Source organism: Peromyscus maniculatus, chromosome 8, assembly GCF_049852395.1.
Source record: "Peromyscus maniculatus bairdii isolate BWxNUB_F1_BW_parent chromosome 8, HU_Pman_BW_mat_3.1, whole genome shotgun sequence".
NCBI classification, from domain to species: Eukaryota; Metazoa; Chordata; class Mammalia; order Rodentia; family Cricetidae; genus Peromyscus; species Peromyscus maniculatus.
In genome coordinates, this window is record NC_134859.1 from 49,949,677 (window position 1) to 49,969,545 (window position 19,869).

Genomic DNA, 19,869 nt, shown 5'->3' on the forward strand with positions numbered 1-19,869 from the left:
ACAGAAGCTTCTCCATTTCAGAAAGTCCTATTTATTAATTTTTGCTCTCAGTGTCTGTGCTACTGGTGTTATATTTAGGAAGTAGTTTCCTGTGCCAATTCATTCAAGACTACTCCCTACTTTCTCTTCTATAAGATTCAGTGTAACTGAATATTTATATTGAGGTCTTTGATCCATTTGGACTTGAGTTTTGTGCATGGCAATAGATATGGATCTATTTGCAATCTTCTACATTTGACGTCCAGTTATGCCAGCACCATTTGTTGAAGATGCTTTCTTTCTCCCCTTGTATAGTTTTGAGTTCTTTGTCAAAAATCAAGTGTTCATAGGTGTGTGGGTTAATGTCAGGGTCTTCAGTTTGATTCCAGTGGTCCACATGTCTATTTTTATGCCAATACCAAGTTGTTTTTATTACTATAACTCTATAGTAGAACTTGATGTCAGGGATGGTGATGCCTCCAGAGATGGCTTTATTGTACAGGATTCTTTTAGCTATTCTGGGTTTTCTGTTTTCCCAAATGAAGTTGATTATTGTTCTTTCCAGGTCTGTGAAGAATTATATTGGGATTTTGATGGGGATTGCATTGAATCTGTAGGTTGTTTTTGGTAAGATTGGATGGGCCTGTTTTTTTATGCTAATGTGGGCTCTCAACTACAGTTCCAACACCAGTCCTTTCTGCCTGCCTGCTGCCTGCCTGCTGCAGTGCTCCCCACCATGATGGCCAAGGACTAACCTTTGAAACTGAAAGCAGGCCTCAGTTAAATGCTATCGTCAGCACATGCCTCGATCATCTGGCACTCCAGTTTTAGGGGATCTTATGCTATCTTCTGTCTTAGCAGGTACTAGGCACGCATGTAGGGCACAGACATCCATGCAGACAAAATACCCATATATCTGTAAAATAATAAAAAGAAAACAATTTTTAAAAAAAGAATACTGCTGGAGGTATCACCATACCTGGTTTGAAGTCATGTCACAGAGTCATAGTAATAAGATCAGCAAGACAATGTCAGGGACAGAGAAATGTAGATTAACAGAACAGAATACAAGACCCAGACATAAACTCACACAGCTACAGCCACCTGAATTTTGAGCAAAATGACACAAATACATATTGGAGAAAAGGCAGCCTCTCACAAACGGGGCTGGGGAAACAGAACACTCACACTGGGAAGAGCAAGAATGAACTCTTGTCTCTCACTTCACACAAAAATCAACCACAAAAGGTTCAGAGATTCAACAAAAGACCCGGGACTTGGAAACCTCTAGAGCGAGAAGTAGAGAAAACATGTCCTAGAAATAAAAACTAGTTAAGATCTGATGCGAAGTTATCCTCTCACTTATCTGATCGCTTATTCTTCACTTTTATGGCTCTGGAAAACAGCAAGAGTTGAGAAAAGCAATGGAAATTATTTATCCCGTCAAGCCTCGTTTTATCTGAAGTCTTGATTCTCAAGGCCTCACATGCGCGAGACGAGGCCAAAGGAAAACTTAAAAACCAGCAAAACCACTTTGTGTTTCTGCATGAAGAGAAGCTGCGAGAAATACGAGTCCGCTCTAAAACTTCCAGTGTTAGCACTAATGGAGTCTAAGCAGGTTGGTTGGCTGTGCTCTGCACCAGTTTCTACTTGAAAGATGGATTCTGTTCAGTATGGACTCTATTCCCGTACATCTCCTTTAAATGCTTCGGGGAAAACAAGTACACACGAGGATGTGGATGGGTGAAATACTGGGGCTAGCCAGGAAACTGGAAGGCTCACTCCTGTGGGAGTTGGAATAAAACTTCTTTAGAACCAATAGAAATTCCAACAGTGCCACAGCCTGGAAAAGTTTGCAGTTGTAAATAGTGGTAAAGATCCAAAGCACACGAGGAAACAGCTCTTTCATGAAGCTCCTTATTGCCCAATATTCTGTTCTCTCTCTTTGAGAGCATACAGGCAAATCCTGGTTAGCTTGGGCTGCTTTTGTAATCCTGGTCAGAGAGAAGGAATCAAATGACTGACAAAAGGGGATGTTGAAAATACTAAGGAAACATTACCTGGCCTGAATGGATAAGTAGAGGAGAGAAGTGAACAAATTTGAGAAGAAGCCACAGGATAATGGTCACTATATAGAACCTGCCAAGAAAGGAAATGCTCCAGGCAGCCCAGAAATCAGGACAAGTAGGAAAGAAAGAAGGAAACAGAGTTGAAAGGTTGAACATTTCTATAGCACATTCCATGCTTGCCAGATTCCCAGAAATGGCAGAAATCATATTCACAGAACATTGACGGCTCACCCAAATGGCAGTGTTAGCATGGTAGGCTGGGCAGTCCCTGAAATGTGAATTGGAGGACGGTCAGGGAAACACTGCTTAGATAGAAACAGAGAAGGTGTGCGCTGAGAATTGACCACTCCATGTACAGCTGTGCCTCTCTAGTCCTGAGTACTCTGAGCAGGAGGTTCTCAGAGTGACCGTGGACGCTGAGTTAGACTCTGCCCTCAGAGCAATGAGATAGATGGGTGACCCTGGACAACTATCCTCTCCCCAGACAGGAGCAGAAAAAGTGGGTGCTTAGGCTGAAAAGGTTGACCCCAGGGACTCCTGTGAGCTCTCTTCTCTGTGGGGTAGGGGGCTCTCAGCCTTGGAGATCTTCCCACTGGCTGGCCTCTCTCGCAACCCATTAATCATATTATTCATGTTGCCGAGGCTACAGTGTCTGGTCAGCTTTCGTTATTATTATTATTATTATTATTATTATTATTATTATTATTATTAATTTATTCATTCATTTTATCTGAGGCCTGCTCCACAAGAAGGGACTCATGTCTGGATCGTAATCCTGATCAAACGCCGCCTATGGTCATAGGACCCAGAGGGGAACCTGCTACTGTTATCTTGTTAAACAAACATGTTGTCAAACGACCTTCCCCACGCCTATGCTTGCTGACATAGTAACTCCCCCAACCCTGGCCAGAGAAGCTTCTCTCTGCTGTGCTTAACGCAGAGGCTCACAACTGGTCAACATGTGGAGCGGTGACTGTGGGTGCTCAGCCATGGATGGGACCTACCAACCCTATCCCAAAGGCTCAGGGAGCATCTCTGAAGATGGACCGGAAGGAATGTAAGAGGTAGAGGTAGGGAGAAGCGTTGTGAAATGCCGTCTTCTGTACAAATGCCCATTGCGCCCATGAACTTACTGTAGTTGTGGTCACTTACGCAAGACCAGTACACGATCAAGCCAAAAAGAACATTCAATATTACAGTAAGCTGAACCAATAAAGACAGGATGGTGGGAAGGGGATATACTGAGGGTACCTGGAGAGAGTAGAATGAGAATTTGGACTATTTATAATATATATGGTATAAATATAATATATGACTGTATATGATATATTCCTTATATATATGAAATTATCAAGAAACAAATAAAAGATACTTTTTAAAAAATGTTTTTAATTGAAATAGAATTACATCAGTCTAGGGGTGGAGGGGAGGAGGGAGAGGGAACTGTGGTTGGGATGCAAAATAAATGGGTAAATTTAATTAATTAATATATTTTAAAAATTGCATCAGTCTTCCCCTTCATTCCTCTAGGCCCTCCAATCTATCCTACCACTCTCAACTTGATAGCCTCTTTTTCTTTGATTATTATGCTACATACATTATATATACTTGAATATGTATGCACAAATGTATGTGAATACCATTTGCTGCATGTGTTTTTGTTTTTTTTGGGTTTTTTTGTTTTGTTTTGTTTGTTTGTTTGTTTGTTTGGTGTGTGTGTGTGTGTGTGTGTGTGTGTGTGTGTGTGTGTGTGTGTGTGTGTGTGTGTTTTGTCCTTTGTGTCCATATGGCTTCAGGGATGACCATTCTGTACTGGACAGCCAATAAGAGGCTCATGCCTGGAAGAGGCTAATTCTTCTCCCAACAGCCATTAGTCACCTGTAGTTCTTACTTATGGGTGGAACTCTGAAATTTTCTCCTCTACATGCTAACATGTCCACTGATATTGCCATAGTCCCAGTCTTGCTTACGCAGCCATTTCTAGGAGAGACTGTTTCCCAGCAGATTTCCTGGTATTCTGGTTGCAGACCTTCCAATGCATCTTCTGCATGTTCTCTGAGCCATAGATTCAGGAGCTGTGAAATGGATGTATCTGTTGGGTCTGGGCTTCCTGCGATCTGTTGATATCTGCGTTGTGTCCAGTTGTGGCTTTCTGTGATGGTCTGAATTTGCTAAAAAGACAGGATTCTTTGATAAGGGGTGTTAGCAACACTCATCTGTGAGTCTATGGATAAGATTTAGATTGTGGTAAGGAATTGTGCTGATTCAGCAAGGTGTTGGCAGGGGAGTCTTTTTCTCATCAGTCATGGGAAGCTGCCTAGGATCCCAGTACCAGGCATGATTTCCCTCCTGTTGAGTGGGCTTAAGTTCAATTAGACAGCTATTGGTTGTCACCAACATCTGAATGCCCCCTATTGTACCTTTATGCACATCAAATAAAAGGTATTCTCCTGGAAACTTGGAAGAATTTCCAGTCTTACTTTCAACATATGAAAATTAACTCACAGGTAATTAGAGGCCAAAATTACAAAATTTTATAAGAAAATAAAGTGTTTATAGTACATGTGCTTTTTCTGTTTTCCAAGGCTGGTGAGATGACCCAGCAGACAAAGTCACTTCCTGCCAAGTCTATCAGCTTGAGTTCAATCCCCAGGACCCCCATGGATAACCAAGTCCTGGAAGTTGTCTTTTGTCCTCCACACTCACAACATGGCACCCTCACACAACATCCCATATAAACATCCAACAAACATAATTAAAATTTAATACATATGCTAGATATGGCCTCTGTTTGAGACTGGCATTCCAAACAAATCTAAACCTCATACAGTGTACAATAAAATATGATCATATGCATCCCCATCTTTGAGTAAACTCTCTAGGAAAACTGTGGCCAATAGTCAGCACAGTCACAAACAAGAGACCATAAACTACAGATATCACAGATACAAGGATCTTTGGCTTCGTGACAGAGTGGCCCCAAATGCAGCAACTGAGAGAGGTCATGAAGACTTTAAGTAGGTTCTTTTAATTCCAAGGGCAGGCAATTTAGTTCTGTGATATGTAACAGTGCTCTGGTCAATAGTGGACTGTGTGTACAATGAGACCATCAGATGATATTACTTAGTGATATTATAGTACCTAGTTCATGTGAGTTCTCTCTGATGTTCTCACCATGCCCAAATCATGTAACTATACATTGAGCTCAGGTCTGAATGCCTAAATGGGCTTGCAGCTCTATGGAGCCTTAGGTGACACCCCTCTTCCCAGAATCTCTCTGACTTCGTAAGAAGGTGGTAAAAATGCCTGCCCCACTGGGTTGCTGTGAGCTTAAAATGAATCAATTCAACTATGCTGACTAGTTTTATATAAACTTGACAAGAGCTAGAGTCATTTTTGAAGAGGAAACCTCAAATGACAAAATGCTTCTAACGGATTGGCTTATGGGCAGACCTATGGTGAATTTCCTCAATTGATGTTTGATGGGGGTCAGCTCAGCACAATGTGGCAGTGGCCACCCCTGGGCTCATGGTCCTGGGTGTTATAAGAAAGCAAGCTGAGCAAGCCATGGGAAGCAAGTCAGTAAGCAGCACTCCCCCATAACCTCTGTGTTAGATCCTGCCTCGGGGTTCATTCATTGAGTTCCTGCCCTGACTTCCTTCGATGAGGGATTAAAATGTAAAATTGTAAAAAAGAAAAAAGAAAAAAAAAAGAACTCTTTTCTCTCTATGTTGATTTTGGCCATAGTGTTTATCACAGCAGTAGAAATTCTAAGACAACAAATGAGTCATGTAAAACAAGTTCTTGCCCATAGTAAATTGGTAAATGTTTGTTAAATAGAAAAAAAGGAAGGTGGTAAATAAAGCAAAAGAAGAAATAAATTTTTGAGTAATTAAGAAAAAACAAATAAGACACAGGCATTGGCTGGGAATGTTTATCAAGTAATAAATAAAGAACACAAATGTTGATTTTTAGTATAATAAAGTTTTTTAAAATTCATATTTGAGAAAAATGAACCAAATATTTATAGAACTATGGCAACCAGAAATCTTTAGACACCATATAAAATAAAGATAATCATTTAAGACACTAAAAAAAAAAAACCCTCACTGCCAACCAAAATTCCTGATCTAGAATAATGTTTCTTTCAAATGTAAAGAAGAAAGTAGGACATTCTTACCACAATCAAAGAAAGCTAGAATTAGTAGCAGAATTAAAGCTGGAAAATTCATGTGTGTAGAAATTGGATAATATCTTGAATGTGTGTAAGAAGAAATCACAAGGAAACAAAGAAAATGCCTTCAGACAAATAAACACAAAACAATGTACCAAACTCATGTCATTTACTGAAAGAAACTCTTACAGAAGGAAATTTACAACCACAATGTAAAACACCAAATAACTCAATAACCTATGTTTACCCTATGAGGATCTAGAAAAAATGAGAAAAATATGAATTGTCACCAAAAGAAATTAAATGGGGAACAGAAAAACAAGACAAAATGCCTCTTGTTTGGTTAGCTTTCATTCTTTGAAAAGATTAAAATTTGTATGCCTTTGGCTGACTAGCAGAGGGAAAAGGAGAAAGGAAGGGAGAGAAGATGGGGAGATGGAAAGAGAGAGGTAAAAATTATATGAAAAAATGGGACATTACTACAGACCTTACAGAAACTGAAAAATTATGAAGGAATATTATAAAAAAAAAAATAAGGTTCAGACAAACCAGATAATCTAGATGAGATGCACAGACTGCTAGAAAATAGAAGTTAAGAACTAGAAACTACCAATCAACCTATAACAAGTTAACACATCAGTAATTATAAATTCCTCCCAAAGAGGGGCTTCACTGCTGACTCTCTTATAGATGTGTGGTACTATATGATTACTGCCAATGATCACCAATAAGGATGCCAAGACCACTCAAGGAGGGTCAAGGACATTTGTGAGACAGTTTCCACAATGGCATTGGTTCAAGTAGATGCTCATAGGCAAAAGGCATAGAGTTAAGCTGACCTTCAGAATTACAAAAATCCACTCAAAGTGAAGCAATGAACTAATGTAATAACTAAGAAATAAAAAAAAAACACAAGAAAATATTGAGTTAAGTCTATATTATCTTGGAGTTAGCGATGGATTCTCATAGTTGATTCAGAAAAAAAAAACAGCAACAAAGAAATAGAAAATAAACATTTGTTTATTAAAGTTTACCTGAATTAAAAATACTTACACAAAAAAGAACATTATTAATCAAGTGAAAATGAAAACCAACAGAAAACTGCAAAATACTTGAAAGTATTTGCATATCATCTTTTGGGACGCAACATAACATTCAAAATACATTTAAAAAACTTACACCTCAGTAACAAAAGACAGATACCCAGTGGGCAACTGACTTGAATAAAAACTTCCCTAATTAGAATATAAGAAGTTTTTGTTTAAGTTTTATTTTTACTTATGTTTGTATGTATGTGCATGAGTGCAGTGCCTGTGGAGGCCAGAAGAGGGAGTTGGATCTCCTGGAGCTGGAGTGAACTGTCTGATGTGGGTGCTGGAGACTGAACTTGGGTCCTTTGCAGAACCCCTGTGTGCTCTTACCTGCTGAGCCATCTCTCTAGGCCCCGAAGTTCACTTTTATGTTCCTAATTTGTCATTTGATCACTCCCAGTCAGAGCCCGTGGATTCTTTTTATTATTGGAATTTTCTTTTTGTTGCTGCTTTAATTATCTACCAGCCCCCTGCCACACACACACACACACACACACACACACACACACACACACACACACACTTCTTCTTCTTCCAAACGCATATCTCACTGTGGGCCAGAACTTGTTTTTAAGCAATTTGCTTAGATCAATTCCTCTTATATTGTGTACTCACTATGGGGAAGAGTTAGCTAGACTTTCCAGAAGTTAAATATACCAGTGGCTTAGCAATGCCACTATTCAGATTATATCAAAAAGAATTGGAAACAATACTCAAAACTGTATCTGTGTGTGGGGCTAGAGATTGCTCAGTAGTTGTAGAGGACCAAGGTTCAACTTCTGCCACCCACATGGCTGCTAACAACTGTCTGTACCTCCAGATCCAGGGGACCTGATGGCTTCTCTTGGCATCCTTGGCACAGCCATAGACACCTACATGATGCACATGCATATAGGCAAGTAAAACATTTATACATGTAAAATTAATCCAAAATTATTTAAAATATCTATCTGTAGGTGTCTGTCTGAACACTATTTTTAAGTTACCCAAAGGAAAATAATCAAAGTCTATGAATTGATAAATGTTTATATAAAACATATGTATAAAATATAAAATATATAAATACCTATAAGAGGGCTAGTAAGTTTTCAAAGAGCATGAAACTTAGGAACTTACAATATAAAGAAAGCCTGGAGACATTTGGCTAAGTGAAAGAAGCTGGATAGGTCGTGTGTGTGTGTGTGTGTGTGTGTGTGTGTGTGTGTGTGTGTGTGTGTATGTGTATCAGTGGGTGGTTCTCAACCTGTGAGTTGTGACCCTTTGGGTTGCCTAAGACCATTAGAAAACACAAATATTTACATTACAATTTGTAACAGCAGCAAAATTGCAGTTATGAAGTAGCAACGAAAATAATTTTATGGTTGGGGGTCACCACAACATGAGGAACTGTATTAAAGGGCATTAGGAAGATTGAGGACCACTGATATATATATATATATATATATATATATATATATATATATATATATATATATATATATATATATATATATATACCAGTCAGAACAGCTAAATGCACTGAAGTAAAAGTCTACCAGTGGTTGCCAGGAGCTGTAGGGAAGGGACTATAAGAGGAGCTGATTTCATTTTGGAAAGGTGGAAATGTCCGAGAATCTGATAGAGGTGGTGGTCACACAAAGTTGTGCATGCCTCAAAGGTCAATGATGAACTTTTGTGTTGAGGAAACTCCATTTCCATAATTTTAAAAAAGGTTGCAAACACTGTAGTGTGGAAAACATGGATGAAACTATAGTTTGTGCTTCCTTTTTCTGTCCTAGGAGTAAAAGACAAAGCAAAATCCCATGTGGAATATTAACCTTGTCCTTTTAAACTAGAGAGAGAAGGAGAGGAAGGAAAGAGAATGGAATGGGAGAAGAGCAGGAGTGGCACACTTTGATTTTAGGATGGACAAAAGCAGTTAAGCAAGCAAGCAAACTCACATCTTCCATATTGATGACCCAGAATCAGGAAATATTACCCACAAAGCGAGGGTCATGCCAGCAAGTGGACCTTGCTGTGGAGCCCATGATTCTGACAGGTATTTGCTCTGCCCTATGCTCCTTCTGAAACCCAGCCAGAGGAAAGAGTCCAAAGCCTCCATTGAAGTTCCCGGTTCCATAACCTGGTCTTTTTCAGATGTTTAAACTACAGCAGTAAGAGGCTCGCTCACTACTTGATATCTGCCCAGTTCTACCAATATACGATGCATCTATTTTTAAGAAGACTGGGGGAGTTGCTGGGGGCCCTCCATAGTTTGGAATACAGAGCCAAAAGATTAAATATTTACCTTGCAAAAGGTTCTGACATTAGGTATTGGTTAAACAATGAGATTCCTGAGCTGGCACGCAGTGACAAGGTTTTGCACTATGGAAAATCCACTCACTTCCACCTGGTGAGATATGCCAGGCCAGTGGTGGCATCCAAGTGAGCAGGTCCAGAGACCAGTTTCCAATAAACAGGAGCTCCGAACAACAGAATACAAAGCCAGCAGCCATCTGCAAAGAGCATAGAGAGGGAGCCTGAAGCCAGAACCCCACACTGAGGATTTACATCAATTTTCACATCATTAGAATACAGCATATGAGGTCTCAAGGGCATTAAAAGGAAGCTGTGTGAATCAAGCAGATTCGTGCTGGCCCTGAGGGAACTGGGGCTTCTGAAGATGCCACAGGCCAGGACTCAAGTTTCAGACTAAAATGTGAATACAGTCTCCACTTAACCAGCCTTCATCGGAAGATGCTGAGACATGAAGATGATGTATTGGAGTGTTTATGTCAAAGCACAGAGTCACCAGTGTTTATTACAGCAGTTTCAAATTCTCCTAAATAGAGACATGGTTACCCATCAGACAGGATCCCAGGATCCTTTTGCCACTGTGGCTGGTCTGAGGGACACACTTAAGTAATGAATTTACGTGGACAAATGCAACAAAAAATGGTTTCTTTAGAAATACGTGTTTTCCCAGAGTGTTCATGTCATGCTGTGTCCCAAACTACTCTCAATAGGGGAAATTTCATTGCCTAACTTTCTTGCTTTACCTGGGGACAGCTTTAACTGCAATCTGATGGGTTTTGAAGCTTCAGAAATACAGTGGTCCTGCTCATCTGTACAGGGTACATTCTAAGAACTTCCCTAGGAGTGTAAATCCCTGGATAGTACTGAACCATATATATACTATGTTCCTTCCTACTTCCCTGTGGTGAAATTTAATTCATAAATTAGGCACAGCAAGACATTACCAGTAATAACTGATAGTAAAATAGAGGATTATAGTATAGTAATAGTTACACAAACATGTTCTTTCAAGAGTTTTCCATCTAATGTTTTTGGATGTTATATCTGTGGTTGCCAGTGGATAATTGCAATCATGGATAAGAGAGACTTCTGCTCAGAGCTGCACAGCTTCCCTTTGCCCCGCCCCCCATAACCTTTTCTCTACTATTTTCATGGAATCGCCAAAGGTGATCGGTGGGATCTATGATAAGGTTGAGATAACATTTTAGACAGGCCAAACTACTTTCTGAAGTGGTTGTACCACATGGCATGCTGACCAGCACTATATGGGATTTTGCACTAGAATCATAAATGTGGGTCCTTCTACCAGACCACATGATTCAGAATGGTGTAGCATGGCTCGGTCTGCCTAGCCCTCTGGCATTTCCCTTTTTGCACAGTACAGTTGTATTTTCTAATAAGTGAATCTGGAGATACAGAAAAGAATCTTTCCTCTTCACACTTCTTTAATGTTCCAAACCTCGTGCCACATGGCACCTTAGGCTATCTCAGAGCAAGAGCTGCTTCCTCCAGAATGTAACCCGCCAACACCAGCTAGAGCAGCTAGGGTAGGTCTGTGGTTAGTTTCACTCTTTTCTCAGATGCATTACTTGTTTTTGAGTAGTGGGTATTCTCTAAAACTTGGGTCTGTTCTTCTTCACAGCTTTCTTCTACCAATGCCTGGCACTAATCTAAAATTTACAAGCTCTTCAGGCAGGGTTCCCAGTGCTAGCCTTCGCCGCTGACAGTACTTCCAGAGAAAACTAGACAACTGAACTGCAGAAGTCATGAGAGGACATGGTTGCAACCTTCCATTTTCATCTTGGTACACCTTGATGTCTTCAGAAAATGTTATGAAATTATTAGCATCTCAAGGAAATTGCTAGAAGGCTGGCATTACAGCTCAGTGGTAGAATGCTTTCTTAGCATGTACAGGGCCGTAGGTTCAGTCGCCAGTGCTGTAAACCATGGAGAGGTGTGTGTCTCTAGAGTAGCACTTAAGACCTTGACCCAGCTTCTCTCATGGCGACTTCTTAGATGGTGACTACGGCACAGTAGTCAAGCGAGGGAACTGTCACCGGTGCACACTGCTACCTGTACTGCAGCGCTTATTCAGATTTTACTATGTCTTATGTAATTTCAGTGAGAGTGTGTGTGTGTGTGTGTGTGTGTGTGTGTGTGTGTGTGTGTGTGTGTGTGTGATGCTTATGTGTATAGATTGCAGACACTACCATTCAGATAAAAACATCACTTTGAGGGAATGACGAAAACTCTGAACTGCTCTGCATGGACTCTTGGGCGAGTTTGTTTTTCTTTGTGGTTAGTTATTTTAAGACAGTCTTACTCTATAGCTCTGGCTGCCTTGGAACTCTCTCTATAGACTCAGATGGCCTTGAAATCACAGAGCTCCACCTGCCTCTGCCATGTGCTCCCATGTATGGGTTTATGCATACCTTAATCAAAATACAGAGCTACTCAGTCACCGTAGAAGACTCCTCCTCTCTGTTTATGTCAAACCACCTCTACCCTTATTTCTGTCCCATGGGATCTACAAATCTGATTATCTTTACCTTTACTCTTTCTGAAATATAAAGGAATCACTTTGTGAGAAAGCTTGGAGACCAGCTCTTTTCACCCAGGGATGCCCTTGAGTCCCATCCAAATTGTTTCATGTGTCAATTGTCCTTTTCTTTTTTTAAATTTGACATTTTTTAAGTCATGTGTATATGTGTGGGCTTTTGCACATGAGTGCAAGTGCCTTAGAAAGCATCACCACCCCTGAGCTAGAGTTAGAGACATTTAGGGACCACTTAATGTGGATACTGGGAACGAAATTCAGGTTCTCTGCAAGAGCAACCTGTACTCTTAAACATGGGGCCACCTCTTGGGCTCCATCTCTCTCTTTCTACTGCAGTGTGACATCAAGTGAATGAATGTGGGCTTTTTTTTTTTTTTTTGTCTGCCCATGACCTCTACTTCCTTTCCACCTTGGGGATACTAAGAATCAAGGTGTTGTATTTCTTGCTTAGTTTATGTTGACCTTTGTGAGTTCTTTATGTATTTGAGATACATGACCTTCGTTAGATATACAATCCGCAAGTGTTTTCTTTTCTTCTGGATCTTGTCTTCTCACCCTCTTGACAAGATTTTTCTCTGAGCAAAAGTTTTAAATCCTGATGAAATCCAATTCACTAATTAGTTTTCATGAATTATAATTTTGGTACGCCATGTCGGAGAACTCTTTGTCTTATTGTTGATTGGTACATTCTGTGATGATTGAAGAATTTCGGTAAGAAACAATGCCTTAAGCAGTTTGCTCCATTTTCCCACCCACTGTTAAGTCAACTAGGTCCTGTGTTACAGCACAGGTGAAGGACCATGTCTAAAGCAGTTGTCTCTCAAAACATGGCATGCATATAAAACATCCAGGGTCTTCCAGCACAGGCTACAGTTCAGTAAGTCTGGGGTCAGCTGGAAAATGTTCATATCCAGTGAAGTTTCCAGCTGATTCTAAGACTGATGGATCAAGGGCCACTCTTCAAGAAACTAAAATTCAGAATTCAATGTTTCCCTAATATCTAATAATGGATGTAGGTAGCAAATCATGTGTTTCACCAGGAAAAAAAAGACATAAATTTGAGACATAAATATTAGACCTGGTTTGACTTTTCTGACTTTTTTCTGCCACTTTGAATTTTTATTCACTTGGCTTTGCCTGTCTGTTCTTTCCATAATAAATATATTACATTTCCTCAATGTCATCTTAGAACAAGGTTAGTTATAAATGGAAGTAAGTGATTGGATATTAAAGTGTATCTTTGCTCTGCATGGCAAGAATGGCCCCTGCCCCTTGTCTATTTTTCCCTCCTTTTGTTATAATTACTGTTCCCTGGGATGGGTTATAAATAAAGAAATATAGCATTCCGTGCAATATCAAAAACTTTGAGTTGCAATTGTCTTTCTCCTAAACTGGCTGACAAGTTTATCTTACTATTAACTCTTTTCCCCTTAAAAATGTGCCAAGCAGTGTTTTAACACAGAGTAGCCTCCTCCTCCTTCTGCTCCCATTTCTCTTTCTACTCCAGACACATGCTCTACCAGTGACCTACCCCCAACCCACCCCAAGACACAATCCTAAACAGGTTGTTGTTTCATGGCTATCATGCAACTGAATTGCCACTTGCGAACTGAGCCACCTTAGTGTGAGCCACACAGACCGAGGATGCGGTAGGCACTCAGCTCTTTGCACAGATGTGATAGCAGAGCCGCCATCCTGCTACCTCTGTTAGCATCTCTTTGCAGAGTTGCTATGTACAGTGTATCCCTACCATCTGACTCCCCATTATAGAGACCACCTTATGTGATTCTCCCACACTTGGTTTTCAAGCCATTTGGATGAAAAGCTGTTGTTTGTTCACGCATGAATCCCCCATGTCTGGTGAACTGAGTGGCACTTTCTAGTAACTGTGACTTATAACCCTGGAATACGTTTCGTCTTGCCTTGGTGTGATTCTTATAGAAGACAATATCTCTTAAGCAGAATCAACCCTGACAAGCATTAAAAATGGCTTCAAACTGCTAAGTGCACACTTGGGATACAGTTCTTCTGCTGGTGTATACCGTTTCCCCTTAACCCTCCTGTCGGCATTGCCTTATACAGAGGGCTATCTTGGGCCCACAGATGATGTCACTAATAGATTTCCAAGCCCTATTCACATGCAGGTGTGAGTGCAGCCTTCACACTCAGGTCACTTTAAGAAAACCTGTTGTCTGTTTGTTTGTTTTGTGGTTTTGTGGTGCCGAGGTCAAACTCATAGATACTTCACAAATGCTCTACTACTGAGTTTTACTTTTGGCTCCATCCTGAGAAACTGTAGAGGCTCCTGTTCAGACCCACTTCACGTCTTTCCTAAACTTCAGCTCATTTAGAAGCGATTCCTAGTCAGTAGTTGCTACTTCCTCTCTGCACAAAAACTCCTTGTAAGCTCCTCACAGGGAGAAACAGCCTTCAGGTTCCCTTTAGACATGAACTTTCCTACTCACATCTGAACTCTGCACTCTGCAGCCACGAAGCAGTTGGCAAGTCTGCAAGGTAAGGACTGTGTTGTTGACAAAGCCACTCTGACCCCTTTCCATCCTCCTCAGAGAGTTTAGACACAGCTCTCTCATGACAGTCTCCAATCCACCACAACTGTCCCTCCTTCTTTAGGTGAAAGCACACATTGCCATCTGCTCTTCATAGCTTCTAGAATGTCAGAGAACAGGTGGAGCCCGTCTATGGCGCTTCATGTATGTGGGCTCCCTGTATTGAGCTCTTTCCAGTGAAGAACACCAAGAGACCAGTGGATGTGGGAAGATGTCTGGTCTAACTAGCTGTAGCTAGGCCTCCTTAGAGCCAGCTGCCTTGGCAATGACATCAGTCCATAGGAGCAGGGACTGGATTATACAAAATAAATTAAAAGAAACCATAACCTTGGGCACTTCCACATGGAAAAACCATTTCAGCAGGCAGAGTAACATAAACCAGACAGTTGTCATTCCAAAGAGGACAGAGAAGCTTCAGACTATGTGGAGCTGATTTCCAGCGACGACCATCAGTACTAGAGGAAACACCCCAACCACCAACAGCCCTGGCATGCTCTTATCTGTTAGGCAGGATTCCCCACAGAAATGGGTTTGGCAATATTCTGGACAGAGGCATGAGAGAGGAACTTGACTCTCAGCATCTTGAAGACACCTGCAGGCAGGGCCACAATAGTTGGCAAATACAGCTCAGTTCATGCTCGGAAGCCTCCAACACTGAGGGTGCCACTCCAGGTCAAAGAAGAAAGGACCAAGAGCCCACCACCTCTGCCCAAGGAGGCTACTGGTACAAGACCCAGAGCTTAGGCTCAAAGTACCTGGAGTTGTGACATGCAATGACAGAAAACCCTCTGCTCCCAGCTGCAGGGAAGTACCTCCTCGGCCTCTGGGTGTTCTAGCCAAGTACTCAGGTATGTCATTTCTGCTAAGTTCCCCAATGTGGGGCTTCCCTGAAAACACCCTCACAGATACACAGGGCTGCCACACTTCTCCAGCCATCTAGGCATGCCTTAATCTGGGACGGTCAGTACTGAAATTAACCACCACAGCCTTTTATCTGAGATGGAAGTGAGTCCTTTGCACTGGAGTTCTTGGATGATGTGAGCAGGAAGCTTCGTGAGGGATTCTCATCAGTAGATGTGAGTCCCTTCCCCAGGTCGAAATGTAACTACGATGTGGACTGGACTGAAAACATAATCACATAAGGTAAAACATCATTGAGAATATGTCACAGAAGATTTTAAACAAGGTTACAGAAATGGTCTCAGTGCAAAATAACCACTGATATCACAGAACCCACCCCATCCCCAATGATTTTCAAGGCCTAAGTGGTCTCTACTGTGTCCTAGGTCATAGAACGGTATGAATTAAGATGAAATTCAATTCAGGATGTAATTCTAGATACATTATATCTTAAATTAATTAAATTAAATGTATTAATTAATTTAAATTAAACTCTGGGTCTGATAGAAGAAAGAAAAGCAGTTACGTGAGTAAAATCACATTGACTTTCAAATCTCAGTTTTCAAACAGAAATCGACAGGGCAGTAGAGATGAGATATTTGGAGTGGCTGGAGGATGTGAACCTCATTTGGCTGTACAGAGAGGCCTTCATGCAGCAGACTTCCAAGGAGTCTCACCTTAGCACTGCAAAAGGGGGACCCTTTCACCCACAGCTCACACAGAGGTCTAAGAACACGTCTCAGATGAGCTCCCTGTGACCTTCACATCTCAAATCAAACGTGGCTCAAGGATGGAATCCTGGACCAGGGCATGGCGCAAAGCTGAGGGGAAGTGTGTCATGGAGGAAGGAGACCCAGCCTACAGGAAAGCTAGTGGGACACACAAAGCAGTAGCTGCCACAGCCCTGAAAGATGTCTTTAGAGATATTCCCCTAGGAATAGTGATGGCTATTGCTCCTAAGAGCTGTCTGTTTATACAATGAACTCAACTGAATAGCTGCCTAATACAACCTGTTGCCTTACTTGATTTCTACAGTGGCATCAGAGAGAAAACATTATTATTCATAAAAAGCCACACAGAAATAATGGGTCCTGGGGCCTCCAACCCATGCCAGTCAAGTGCTGACCATCACACCAACACCCCAGCCTCTAACTTGAGATTTTCATGAGGGTCTTAAAAATTGTTCACCTTTCTTGGATAATGTAAGATCTATCCAAGGAGGAACTCTGCTTTGAGTCTCTACAACCCCAGTGGCTAGGAAAGATCTCCAGGAGGCTTGAGCAAAGGAGTAACTGAAGTAGCCAGGCTGGGATAGTCAACAAGTGATGGAGCAGTCAGTACGACCCACAATGCTCTGTTCCTGAGCCATGTTGTTAACCATGTTGAATTTCTCAGAGAAACTGAGGGGCAAATTTGGTTTGCTGGTTTTCTACCGAAAGCTCAATGAGAGTGTAAATATCTTACCCAAGAGAGGAACATCCTGGGAACATTTAACGGACAAGCTCATATCAGCTTGGAGTACCCTTATCTCTTAGCAAGGATACTTGGCAGGAGGAGATGAAACCCAGGGCATGGAAGCGGCAAGGGGAAGTGGGGGAGGTGTGCAGGTTAGGGAGTGTTTCTATAAATGAGTGACAGGTTGTTCAGCACAGAGCATACTCTGCTGAGAGGTGGGGGAGGGGAGGCAGGGAGAAGAACAAAGGACTCTGAAGGGCAGAGAAGACCAAAGAGAGGGGTGAGGAAGTGGGGCAGAAGACAGGCGCAGGGGACTCCTGGCCCCGAACCCTCTGCTGCTCACTCAGTTGTGATGAACCCTGCCTGGCCCTGGCCCTCTGAGCACCAGCATGTCTCTCCAGGCCTGGCAAAGTGATGAAAGAGCCCACTGATGTTGTCTGGCAGCACATTCAGAGGCTGATTCAGCTCGAAGCAGGCATCTGTCTTATGCCAAGCAACACATTCTGTTGGCTTAAAGGGGGTCATCCGTACAATGGTGCGGTAAAGAGGGTGCCAGCAGGGTCATAACCAAACTCCCTGGAAACTCTCGGCTGTGGGTCAAGGAAGTGGAAGGAAGTGAGGAACAGCAGTCAACTGTGTGTAGCATGGCTGTAACTGTTGTGTGTAGCATGACTGTAACTGTTGTGTGCTCCCCTTAAATCACTCACTCAAATCATGCAAATGCAAACTGACCTTGGAGTAAAGTTTCTCTGAAAGAAAAGATAAAACCAAGTACACACACACTCACACATACATTCGTACACACGGGCACACTCATAAGATATCTATCAGTGTTGCACATGTGTAGATATCCACTAGGAGCTGAGTTGCTGGGCTTCACTCTCTGTACATGTCACACATGAATCCACTCTGGTTTCTTTCTTTCAAAAAAAAAAAAGATAGGAAGATGAGGAGTACAGGACATAGAAGAATTAGGGGAAAGCAGATTAAAAAACAACCCAGTACAGTTGATGAAAGTGGGGAAATGGACAGATGGGACATTCTGTAGCTTAACACCTTTATTAATCATTTATTTACTTACTTATGGTGTAGGAGATCAAACCCAGGGCCTGTTGTGCACTCAGCAACCACTCTGTCATGGATTTATGTCCTCAGAGACTTGGTCAAGCTATGTAATCCAGATGAGTCTTGAGCTTGTGGTTATCCTCCTGCCTCTGCCACCCACATGCTGGTCTGACAGGCATGACTCACTATAGCAAGCTTTCTCAGTACATTTTAAAATACAACTTTCTTCCTCTTGTTTTTCCAGTTCTAGTTTATTACTTAAGATTCTGAATGTAGATTTAAGTACCATGTGAAGGGAGAGGGGAGAGACAGAGAAAAGGTACTCTCTCTGGACTGGGCTCAAGCTGGTCAGGAGCAAGTTCCAAAAACTCAACATTCATTTCAGAAAGACACTAGTAACTTGGAAATCGTGTTGGAGTTTGTTCATAGAGACTACTGAGGAAAGCACCTTGTAGGTTACTGGACAATTGCTCTGGATGCTTCAAGAAGCTTGATCTAAAAGAAAGGGTGTTCAAGGACCAAGATGGCTCAGTCAGGAAAGTGCTTGCCATACAAATACAAATGCCTACTGGAGTTTGAACCTCAGTGTTTCAGAGCTCTGGCTGCTCTTGCAGAAGAACTGTGTTCAGTTTCCCAACACCCACATGGTAGCTCACAAGCATCTGGAACTCCAGGTCTAGGGGGCTCCAACTCCCTTTCCTGGCCTCTGGCAGCACCAGGCACACATGTGGTGCACACATATACTTGCAGACAAAACACTCATACACATAAAATTAAATAAATTGAAAAAGTATTTACTAGAAATGTGTAAATTAGCTTAGCGGTGTCCTAGTAGATGGCATCGTAGACCCGATGAACTCCAATGAGCTGCTGGAAGGAAAAGTGCAAAGTGGAGAAGCCAGTGGGCAAAGGGAGAGAATGATGGGGTCAAAACAAAGATTGTGGATTTTATTCTGAAATTTTAGAATTCGGAGCAGGGGAATGACATAATTAGATCTATGTCCAAAGTCTTTTTCCCTGAAAACTGGTGGTGAGCCGTCAAGGGGGAAGCAGGGCTCTGACTTAGGAGATTTGGAGAGTGGCAAGGAAGGAACAGATGTCCAGAATTTAAAAGAACCTGGGAAGCCGGTCAGTTCAGCACATCATCAGGCAGATGCTTGGACACAGAGCTGTACCACACAGCCTGGTGACTGTGGATAACAATGTCATCTTGCATGTCTGGAGTTTGTGACTAGAGCAGGTTTTTGATAGTTTTACCTCACATAGATGACTATATAGAATGGTAGATATGCTAACCAGCTTGATTGTAATGCTCATTTCAACTATATACACATGTCCAAATATCACATGGACCAGATGAAATCCCAGCATTGGGGCTGGAGAAGTCCCATCACTAGCTGAGGAACTAATGACATTTGAAGGCAATTGGGGAGGGAGAAGCAGTTTTCTTTAATGGTGTGACCTCCGGGTCTACTTCAATAGGTTAAGAAGAGGAGGATAAGGAAGAGGAAAAAGAAGAGGAAGAGAAGGAGGATGAAGAAGAGGAAGAGGAGGAGGTACAAGAGGAGGAGGAAGAAGAAGAGGAAGAGAAGGAGGATGAAGAAGAGGAGGAGGAAAAGAAAAACTCAAAATTGGGTGAGTGGAGAGAGGAGGGTGGAGAGGGTGGAACTGGGAAGAATTAGGGTAGAAGGTGAATAAGACCAAAATACATTATATG